Here is an 11,706-nt window from a genome sequence, read left to right as displayed (position 1 = left end):
CAAATGCCGTGGGCTGGGAGCACCAAGAGCAGCAACAGCTACGCAGATGACAGTCGTGCCATTTTGCAGGCAGCCGAGAGGAAGACAGGAGAGCACAGACCCACCTCCCCACCTCTGGGTGTTTGTACAGCTGTAGGTCTAAAGGTGGGTTGGCTCCTGGCCCTCTCTGCCCTCAAATACCTGTGCAGGGTCCATCTTTTTGTGCAGATGGAAGGGGGTTGTTTCAAGTCATGACTAGGTCCATTCAGGTCTACTGGGGTCCTCTGTGCTGGTGCAGAGATCCAGCTGAAGTGGATAAATATGACATTTTGCTGGGGGTACATAGTTCTCATATTCTACTCTCTCCACACTTTTGTTCAGATCCTGTGCTCAGCACTTCAGCACACAGGTGAGGGCAGCCCTGCCTCCGCCCCGTCTGACCATGGCATAATCCCTGTGCTGCTGGGAGAGGTACACAGGGATGGTTCCTAGTTAACAGGACCACAAATGTTTGTTTTTAATACACTAATGGTCCTGTTTTGTGCTTTCCAAAGGAGTGACAGACAAATATTTATTAGCTGGTTTTTGTTCTGAAGCTGATGGACACAGTAGATTGCAATAAGTGGAATCATAGAAAATGGGGTCCCATGGAGGTGAAGGAGGAGTCCAATGCACATTCAGGGGGGTGAAGGCTGGGACACTTTAGCCAGGGGCAGATTCAGAACACACTTTGCAAGCATAGGACAGTGCTTGGAGCAAGACAGCCCCACTCACTGACTCATTGGATCGTATTTCTTCACCACCAGCCACACCCCCTGGCTGGGGCATGTCATGCATCTTTCTGTGAAGACAGTGACACTAGGGAACCTATGGATGGCCATACTGGACTGGGTTGAAGATCCATCTACCTTGGATACAGTCTCAGACAGAGGTCAGTGGTGGATGCTGACTCAAAGTACAGGAACAAGAATACATGTAGGGCAAGATATTCCTCAGTACATCCTCCCCGACTCTCAAGCGACTTTCACCTCAGAGGCCTCCTCAACCAGAAGGATGGATTTCTTTTTCATAAATCCATTTCACAGTTTTTGACAGTGATGCTTTTTTGCCGCCTTCAAGAGCCCCCAGAATTCATTTAATGTGGTACCATGCCAGCATGGGGAATGAAAGCTCATTTCCTCCAGCTGTGTGATGGGTCCAGAAGGCTGATCTATGGTCTTGCCTGCCCACTGGGATATTGCCCAAGAATGAAGTTTATGAAAGCACTAGGAGAAATAAAGATTCCTTCTTCATTACCTTTATTGAAATACATTTATGTTAAAGTTGTGCTGTGTGGACCTGTTTTGAACATTGCAAGCGAGAGACAAATCTGAGCATTAAGCCTCATCCCTGCAAAGGATAATTGAAATCAATGTAGTTGTGTCACTCTGACATTGGCACAGGTGCAAAGTGATGCTGTTGAGTATCCTGTTAATAAGTTGAAGCATTCTGGCAGGAGGTATGGCTCACAGATATTCTCCCTGCTCCAATGACTTTCAGTCAAGGTGTCAGGATCTGGAGCATCAAGACAAGGTTAGTGGGGCTTTTTAAAAAAAAAAAAAAAAAAAAAAAATCACCCCCGTATTTGTAAGTCTCAACACCTTCTTAATATGCTCCTCTGAAACAGACCCTCTCATTGCACAGTCACAATGGAATAATTATAAGACAGCTACTCCTCTGTAGCCTTTTTTTAATGCTTTTCCTCCAACTTCTTGTGATTTTCTGATCTTGTTGATCATTCAAGATGCCTCCCTATTATCTAGCATCTCTTGTCTGCTGTCATCCAGACTTCAAATCCAGTGCCTACAGCTCGCTAGTTCTGTGCTCCCTCTGTGCAGAGAAAGCTGAAAAGTAGTAACCTGTGTTTTAAAGACTGACATCCATCTTGCTGATTCTCTACCCTAGAAAATTTCTCCATATTCTGGAAATTTTGTAGTGAATGTTTATGTTCCAGCTCTCCTAGTGCTTTCCTTTTCCTGCAGGAGTGGCAGATCATATTACTGACTTCAGGCTGCACCAGATCAGATGTTCTTATTCCTTCAAAGTGAGACAGGGAGGGCTGGTTATTCCAGGAAGACATTTGAGAAGAAAATGTTTTCAGCAATTTCTGGGAAGGAAACCAGAAAGTGAGAAGGTAAGAAGGTACAAGCTTGCCAATGTGGACTTGCCCTGCTGGGCAGCATTGGCTGCCTCTTGGGATATTTACAGACAAAAAACTATTTTATTAGTCTCCAGTAATGATATCAAATCAGATGAACCAGCTCTAGCTTGAGTGGAAGGATGCCTCAACTGACAAATACCTTTGATAGTTACTCCTTTAGGTCTTTGAAATGACAAGGTGCCTTTCAGCTATTATCAACATTTTTCCTCCGGTTGCTTCAGTGCTTCTCTATTAATTATAAGTTTAATGCTTTCAGTAATGGTATGCACGTGCTTTGCAAAGTGGTTGCGTGTTGCTTGTCTGTCATTGTAAGCACCATGATGACAGAGAGGATAATGTTTTTCTTTATATCATAAGATTAATTACAATTAAGGAATTACAGTGTTATGGGTTCAGCATGGCACACGTTAAATAGACGGAAAACTTTCCAGGCGATGAATCTCCACATATCACTTGCGAGCTGGAAGTCCACATTCATGTTCAGAAGGGTGTTGTAACAAGGTCCTACAGGAACTAGCACAGGGGCTCTCTGCTATTTAATATTTGTACTGATGACCCAGGAGAAAGTATAAAATGGTCACAGATAAAGCTTCAGGTGGCAGAAAGACCTGGGAGATGATGGAGAGGTCTTATTGCTGTTATAAAGCAGCCTGGCTTATTTGGGAAACTGGGCAGAAGCAAACAATATGGATGGTAATAGGGATGGGTGTGAAGTCATTCCCAGTGGAGTAAAGGCTGTAGCCATAGCGGGGGCACGACTGTGCTGGGAAGCAGAGAGACATGGAAGGCAGGGGGTAATCAGCACTCAGCGTGAAGGTCCACAGCAAAGTGCCAGCCAGAAGTACTGTGTTCAGTAGTAGCCACAATTTAAGAAGGATTTTCCTAAATTGAAGGAGATATTTAGAGATGCACCAGAAGAAAGATTAGATAATGAGATGAAGTCAGGGTGGTGAATAACTCTAGAAGTTCCATCAATCAGGTAAACTTAGACAAGAGAAGGTTAAGGACGAGTGATCCTGAAGTGACCAAACAAGGTAGAGAATGTTAATACTAGAGGTACAGTAAGACCTAAAACTAAGATCAGATGATAAATGTATTCAGCCTACAAATAAGTCTGTTTGTTTTTTTTTTTTTTAACACAGGACAACCTTGTTAAAACAATGAATGAAGGATTCTCCATCACATAAATTGAAAAATAATAGCTGGATGTTTTTATTATGGGTACAGCCTAGTTCAAATGTGAACACAAGGATGTCGATGGTATGGAGGTCAGACTACGTGACCCAATGTTCCTTTGGGACATTAAACTTCATCAGGGTAGGGCTGTGATGTGCCAAGATAATATGCTGATTTATCTCATCTATAACAGGCTAAGCTAACAGGGACCCAGTTCTCTCTCACTGCCTAGTGTTGCCATCTGACATGGATAAAATCACACACGTTCTGTTAACTGGAAAAAAAAAAAAATTTACTAAATCTGTAGCTTTTCACTTCTGCAGTGAAGGCAGCTTCTTCTATAGCCAGTTGTGCAGCCCAAATACTGAATTCCTGCTACAAGCAGTCAAAAGCAGCATTTCGTGAAGATCTGTAGGGGCTGAATATGTTCGTGGGAACCATTAGAAGACATAGAAGGAATGCAAGCATGTGGTGAAGACCTTCATGAGGGGAGATGTGCAGATGAGTAGATTGCTCTTAACAGTAAGCACTCTGGTTTTCAAGTGCTATTATTGAAGCAGCAGTGAGCCGTTTGAACGGGTGTTAGGAAAGAAGGATGAAGTCCAGTGACTTCTTTCCTTTGTGCGTTTGTTCCCATGTGCCTTTTGGGGGGGATGTCCATGCCTAGTGTCCCTGGGATCACCAGAACCTGCTCAGCTCCGTGTTACCTCCTTTCCTCCAGAGTGGAAACAGGTAACAAGATATTAAAAAATTTCCGTCTCATTCCACATTGTTTCAGTGCCTTTTAGCTCTGCAACAAAAGGTGACCTGCTGAACTCTGGTGTTCAGTATTTCAGCCTGGAGACAGCTGTTAATCAGGAGCACAGCTAGACTGCTGAACACAGCCATTTCCCTGCCTGTCATCAGGACCAGGCTTTACTGCTCACCCTCACCCGCACTTGCAAACATTTCCTTTCAAATGCACAGCTGATGTTGCTGTCAGTCTACACAAGGTTTTATGTACAGCAGAGGTGCAGATTCACACGGTCATTATTCCAAGTTAGGGAACTAATCTATGTCATATTTAACCTAGTTTTCTCTTGGGATGCATAAGAGGAATTGGGATCACTGACAAAGTGGCCCTGTTCCACTCTTTTAAAAGCCAGTGACAATCCCTTATGTCCTGTCAGTGCCTAATTACATCCTCCTCAGGTTCATGTAGACACAGATGTTTTCTCTCGGTGAGTCTTCTTTTATTTCTCATCTTTCTCTGTGAACTGTCATTTAATTTTATGAGTTTCAGAAGTGATTATATGGCTGAAGTTTGGAATCTTTCATTATACCCCATGAGATATCTTTGCAAAACCTTCTCACAACAGTCTAAGCTGTGGAGGCCAATGCTACAGAAGTACTTTTTCTTGCAGTACCTAATTAAACTCCTCATCACAGACATAAACAAGTCCTGGGAGTGATGAGAAGCGGGGAAGCCATCGGTGCCTATCAAACCTGGTAGTCCAGGCCCAGCCTCTGACAGCTCCTGCTTTGTGGACTGCCAAAAGTGAGGCACGGTCTTGAAAAGAAAGATCACTTTATGCTTCCCTGGTTTCTTTTAGTCTCTCCCAAATTATCTACAAACCATCCTTCGGCAGACACGTATGGTCATTCTTACATTGCAACAGAGTATTGCTGTCATACTCTGTCTGCCGTATACTACTGTGTGTGTAATACCTTAACCAAGTGTCCTTTATGCTCTCTAGTGACTGGAACAAAAATAAAGGTTTGCTGAAGTGAGAAAAGTGGTTTACAAGGCTGCCACCATTGCTACATTGCCAGGTCTGATGAGTAATCTTACAGCTCCTCCCTGTAGCTCATTCACAGATGGATGGATGCTGCAGCTGTGTCTGAGCTTACCAGGTGCTATTTGCTGACTTTCCCCTGGAAACAAGTCGTAGAGGGCTAGTCCCTGTCTCTGCCACCCCAGCATTGGGTTACTGCAACTGCTATGGGGCTCCAAGATCTTTCACAGCCAGTGCCACACAGCCATGCTGGGAAGCACTGCTGAGTCTCACAGCTCATTTCACCCATGACCTGCCGCGGTGCCAGCTGCAGGGGAGGTCCCAGCAGCCCCGCTGCACACAGCATGATGAGAGAGCAGCCAAAATGCTTTGGACCCTGACGAGTTGTGCTGCTTTCCATGCCTTCACAGTACTGATGCGGCTGCAATTAGCACAGGCTCTGAACATGGGTCCCTCTGCCTTTACGAAAGGTGTGTCCCTCTGCCCAGCAGCCAGGCAGGGATGCATTAACCTTAGAAACATGACCTGACACACCTGCCCTCCTGCAGACAGGTGAGAAGTGCCGTCAGGGGACTAATCTGGCAGCTTTCAATCTTTTCAAACTCTTTTTGTACTTTGCTCTCAGGCACTGTCTTGCATTTTTCTTCTAGGAATTAAGTGTTGAAAAAGCCAAGAGTATGAGACATGCTCTAACATCAACTCAGTGTGCAAAATGCTTCTGACTCTGCAAGATGTTCAGGAGGGAAAATCTCCCTCCTGCCATGCCCCAGGGCATGAACTAGCACCTGGGCCAAGCCTGTGACAATCCTGACATCCCAAAGCTCAATGGAGAGGCTGTGTGGTTGCGTTGCTGTTGGGCCAGGCTGAAGTGTTGCATGCATCAGAGGAAGAGCAGATGGGTAAAGTGCAAGGAGGTGTGTATTTCAGGGTGCGCTTCTGTGTTAGAAATCCTTGAGCTATCTCCAGCTGCACTGGTTCATTTGGGAGGTTCACTTAAGTACAGCATTACTGAAGAGACTGCCTGGGATCAGGCAACAGCAGAGCTGTGGCATGACTCTGGAGTTTCTTGGCCTCCCCCTTCACCAAGGAACTGACCCAATTCTGTAAGTTCAGAAATTGTCACCATTTTGGCTGAGCTGCCAGAGTGTGCTGTTAAATGAGCTGGTCACACATGGATCTTACGGATTTATACAGCACCTAACACTGGGGCTGAGGACTTCCTCAACATCTTGGGGATCCATGCCATCAAACTTATTCTCTGGACACGGGTTCTAATGAGCCTAGAAAAAAAAAAAAGCATGAGCTCTCCTTATTTCTGAGATTCCTTCTGGGTGAAATGTGGGATATGCTTCCCTGAGATGTGCTGTTGGGAAGTTTGGGTTTCACAGGGCTCTCTACAGTGCCTGAAAACCACAAAACTCTCTAGATTCTAAGCACTGATATTCGTTATTCCTGTTCATCCCTGTAGGATTCAGCTGCTTTGTGCTGGACGTGGGCTGCGTACAGATTTGTGGGTGCTCCATATTCCAACCCTAAGCCAACCAAAAGCATGTTGCTCTGCTGCTTGTTGCAGAGAAGGACAGTCTGAATAATTTGTGCCTGCTGCTATGGCACTAATTTCATATTCATCTGCTAATATGCCTAGCCACACACATTAAGGACTTTAAATGTGATATATGTTATTAATCCTGGTATTGAATTACAAATTTGCTCTGACTGGTTAAAGTGCTGTGGTGTCTGCCTCTCCCTGGTCTGTACACAGAGCTGCTCCATTGCTGCTGTCATGTCCTGCAGTCTGTTGGCATGATCCTAGGGAAAAGTTTAATTGGGGGCTGCTCTGAGCATCGGTCTGGTTAAGGACCTCAGTGTTAGGGTATTTACTTAGCTGAAGCACTCAAAACCCCTGCCCAAGAAAACTTGTATTAGAATCTGCTCTTTCTTGAGATTTGCTGTGCTTACAGCTCAGGGGATGCTACAGAGACACCACCTCAGGTGACTTCCAGAGCTTCTGTTGCCATCAAAAGCATGAATAATGGTACCTGAAGACACAGAAAAGCCAGAGGTTTCCCAGATGTTCTGGATCTCTGCAGTGGCTGATGTTCGCACTGAGTTCTGGGCAAAGATTCATGGTGGTGCTGACCTGCCTGGGATAAGGTCCCGCTATCCCCATTGCATGCTGTGCTTTACACATCACCGGCTCACGGTGGCCAGAGGGCTGTGCTGAAGGAAGTGGATGAGATATTGCTTCCTTAGCGGCCAGCCCCCATGGTTTGTATAACAACACACTCTTCAGAAATCAGCGTGCCATTTGTCCTCTATTTCCAACACCCAGGGAGGAAGGAGACCAATGACAAATACCTTATATAGACCTACATGAATGCTATCAGGCTTTTATTATTATCTCCTGGATAGGTTATTATTCTGCTCCCTTGACAATTTCTTCTATTCCATTTCTGTTGGCAGCTGTGTTTGTCAGCTTGCTGCATTATTAGCTAGAGGAGCTCGGTAGGTTTGGAGGTTTCACATCACGTTAGAGAAGCATGCAGCTTCTCCACACCACAGCGCCCCAGGGAGACAAGGGTTTGTTGGCTGACCTCAGTCTAGGGGATGTATGTGGCTGTAACAGAGGTAACCTGCTGAGCCCTTGTTGTCTCTGTACAAATGCCATAGGCTGTTTTCTGTGTTGTTGAATATATATAAACAAGAAACAGAAGCAACCTGGATACATGAGATGGGGAGGTCTGCTTTGCAGGAAGCACCAGAAAAAAGTATTTAAAGAGAAGGCTCACATGAACAGAAATCATTCATTTTTAGACAGCCCTCTTATTTCTGAGGATCTCAAATTACTTCACTGTTGAGATCTAGGCACCAAATCTGTTCACAGTCCATTTACTCTGTTATCTGGCCTCTGCACAGGGAGATCAGATACATCCAGGAAAGTTGATATAATCCACAGTCTCTTCTCACCGTGCCTCTGTTTCTCTATGTGGAAGTGAAGGATACTCATGATTCTTCACCCAGTGAGGACTGGATATTAGGAAGTATTTCTTTGCAGAAGGGGTTGTTGGGCGTTGGAATGGGCTGCCCAGGGCAGGGGGGGAGTCCCCATCCCTGGAGGGGTTGAAGAGTCGGGTTGACCCAGCGCTGAGGGATCTGGTGGGGTTGGGAACGGTCAGGGTGAGGTTCATGGTTGGACTGGAGGAGCTTTAAGGGCTTTTCCAACCGAGATGATTCTGTGATATTTAAGGAAGTCTCAGTGACTGCCCTTCTTTAACAGGTTTGTTTATGTCCTTAGACCAGCATGTCTTATATCCTCACACTGGTAACAACAGTGCTGATACTGCTGTGCATATGTGACTCAGGTGCTCTTGGTGGCGGATTACTTAATTGCTTCCCGATGTTACGCTGTTAGAAGTTTTCTTCTGCTCTAAAACAGGAAGAGTTTAAACTCTAGACACCTGGGAAGACAGCCAAAGCCCTACAGCCTTTCTCCAGCCTTCTCTATAACCTGGTAGCTGCACCCATTATGTTTCACAGACCACCAACCTGGGACTGCTGTATCGTTTTAACAAAAGCAGCAAAAACCAGAGCAAAATTCCTAAAGTCTTCAGCGATTTGGGAATCTGGCCAAGCAAAAGCCACTCATGCAGCCCTTCTCAGTGCTACCTGTGAGGAGGCAATAGTTAATATTTGCAGGGTCCTGTATCCCACTGGCCTTGTGCCCATCAGCACCACGAGTGCTTGTTTGTACAGCAGAGTTGCATCTCATCCTACTGCCTGATGGACAAGCTCCCTTTCTTCCCAGGGCTGGGCTGTGCCACAGAAATGGAGAGATTTGTATTCAAGCCCAGCCGTCGCTGTGCGATGTGATGCAGTGACAGCCATAAAGTTCCTAGATAGAGTTGTTACATGATTAATAACAACAGGAGCAGCTTAATAGATAAAGCCATTTCCTTTACCTGGGATCTGTTCTGGGAATTACTGCTGTAGAGCTTGAATGAACTGAACAAGGATATTATTGCTAATTAGTGTGCACGACCGCAGCCCGATACTGGAGGCTGCTGCTAAATGGCCTGTCTCACCGAGTGCCTCTCCCAGCCTCTGCGGGAGTTGCGTCCTCCCTGGGAGCCAGCATCAGGCAGAGCCAGGGTAGGTGCCACCAGGGAAGATGGTGTCAATCATAGCAGTTATCCTTCCTCATTGTAAAGGGTTCAAATATCTAACACTGTGTGAGGCACTCTGGAGTAATTTGCCCTATTGAAAAAAGATAAACTGTTCTTTCCTGAGCATGACGCATGTAAATACCATCTCTCTCTTGAAGTATCTGTGAACCCATATATTAATATTCATCTTTACCTCCCTTCAAAGAAAGAACAACAAAGCACATCAGTGATAGATCTCCAGTAAACCCTGACCCGTTAAGCAGTCCTCAGGTTGGTACATGCTGCTGCCAAACTGACAGAAGTTATTCTGCCTCTATAAAGGGGCAAATCAAAACAACCCAGAGCATCCTGAAACTCTTCCTGAGAAGCCTCCTCAGGGAATAGGACCCATGACACCTCTCTTATTTTGTGGCTCATGCCTCAAACCACTTTTCAAAGGTAGCAGTCTCACTCAATTCCAACTTGAGACAGGAGAACAGAGAGCATCAGTGCTGGGAGGTGGTGGGCCCCTGCCTCTGCCAAAGCAGCTGCAGGTCCCAGCATCTCTCATGGAGTAGAGTGAAAGTAGTAAATGCACTTCCCCAGCTCAAAATGCTACACCTTTGCTAGCTGAAAGACCATGTCCTACTGCTGACACCTTCCCACAAGTGACAAAATTCAAATCATTAGTTTGGGGCAGATCCTCACTACCAGAGCAAGACACAACCCAAACACAGGATGGAGCATTTTTTTATGAGACTTTTTCTCCTGTCTCATAAAGCACTGACCGTGACTGTGCATGTCCCTGGCTCCCTAGCTGTGGTCTGCAGATCACTGGTGGCCCAGGAGGCTCTTGGAAGTGGCCTACAGCTGGTACACAGGCTCATCACATCTGTATGGTGCTCTCTGTGACAAGCCAGGTGACACAAGGATATTGTGGCCCAGGGAAATGCTGGCAGCTCCCTGAGGTCCAAATAATTTGGGGCATGTGAATTTTGAAGGGTTAGAGGGAGACTCTGCTGTACAGGATTTGTCTCACCCCAATTTAGAAAGTGATAACTGTGTTAGGACAAGAGGAACAAACTCAGTCAGTTGTCCTAGTCACTATAGACAGAGACCAGCCAACTACCCAAGATGAAGCTCAACTGGTTCTAGGTTGGAGCATGAAACCAACAGCTGAGTCAAACAAAGGGTCGGCAGAAGATACCACTATTGCCCCATTTCACAGAGGAATCTGGACTAAGAGAGACAGAAGGTCTTGCCCAAGGACACAAGCACCTAACATCACCGCCGTGACAGCTTGTAGCCGCACCACCCTCTGCCTTTACAGATCATGTCACCATACCCTGTCCCCTTCAGCAGCCAACCTTCCCTTCTTCCCCTTGCCCCGCTGTGTGGAAGGGACAGTCCTCTCCCCTGCAGCTCTGCTCTGGAGCACAGCGTTTCTGAAGCTCTCCCTTCATTTCAAAACAACGCTGCGATGCATTAACTTCCTCTCCCCTTCTGCTGTAACTGCTTATTTGGCTCTTGTTATTGGATTATTTATAGTAATTCTGCAAAGTGTTTTGGAATCAGTAGAAGGGCACAGTGCTAAATACAATAGCATCACCTCGTGAGATCTGACATTTAAAAACAGGGGATCTAATTACTGAAACCAAGGGAGACAGCAAATGTCAGGAAAAGCCAGTGGCTGTTGGCTTGATACTGTGACTCCTAAACTGCTGCCTGTGGTCTGCAGCAGGCAGAGGAGTTGTTTGCAGATCGTGATTTTTCCTGTGGAGCGCACAGCCTGGGAGAACTCTAGCACCTCTTCAGAGGATGCAACATGTGCTTCTTTTTCTAATGCTGTCTGAAAACAACAACGTGAGGCTGTGCATGATCTTGACTGATGGATAAACCTGCTACCACTGTCATTCCCAGACCCTTTTACTCAAGTTGGGAGGGTCAAATACATTCTAGACCTGATCCCAAGGTTCCCAGCCAGACCATCTAAAGCAAAGAGTAGCTTCACAGCCTGCTTTCTCACAGAGGATTTCCAGTGTGGAGCATGTCCAAGCTGTCTGAAATAGTGCAGCTGTCTAAAAGCCCAAGTTAATATTCATGCATTGTACAGAATTTCAAATACATCCACCTCTCATCAGCAACGTCAAACTGTCTTGACAGTTAATGAGCTAGGCAGACTCCAAACCAGCAAGTTGTAACTGAATAAATATGATAAACAACCTGTTTCCAGATGGCTTTTTATGTAAAACTATTTATGCAGTGTTGATAGATGGCAAATTTTATGCCAATAAATCCTCGTATTTTAAAACATTTGCCTTCTTAATTGCCCAGTTTACATGTAAAATATGTTTATGTGCATTGCTAAGTTGAAAAGTGACATGGGAACGTCTCTGGACTGAGTAAGCACTATTCCTGCAGCAGCCCATCTGTC

The 11,706-nt window shown here is 45.6% G+C and overlaps 1 long non-coding RNA gene across 1 annotated transcript; it reads right to left on the bottom strand.

Moving 5' to 3' along the window:
• Positions 1-3,027: 3,027 nt before the first annotated feature.
• LOC141951603 (uncharacterized) lies at positions 3,028-10,651 on the bottom strand. Its single transcript, XR_012631396.1, has 3 exons — positions 10,618-10,651; positions 6,328-6,410; positions 3,028-3,061 (listed from the first exon to the last, which is right to left on the bottom strand). It is a non-coding gene; the product is annotated as an uncharacterized LOC141951603 (long non-coding RNA).
• Positions 10,652-11,706: the final 1,055 nt, after the last annotated feature.

This window comes from Strix uralensis, chromosome 18, assembly GCF_047716275.1.
Source record: "Strix uralensis isolate ZFMK-TIS-50842 chromosome 18, bStrUra1, whole genome shotgun sequence".
Taxonomy (NCBI): Eukaryota; Metazoa; Chordata; class Aves; order Strigiformes; family Strigidae; genus Strix; species Strix uralensis.
The sequence above is the reverse complement of the archived record's forward strand: the minus strand, read 5'-3'. Positions and strand labels throughout refer to the sequence as shown.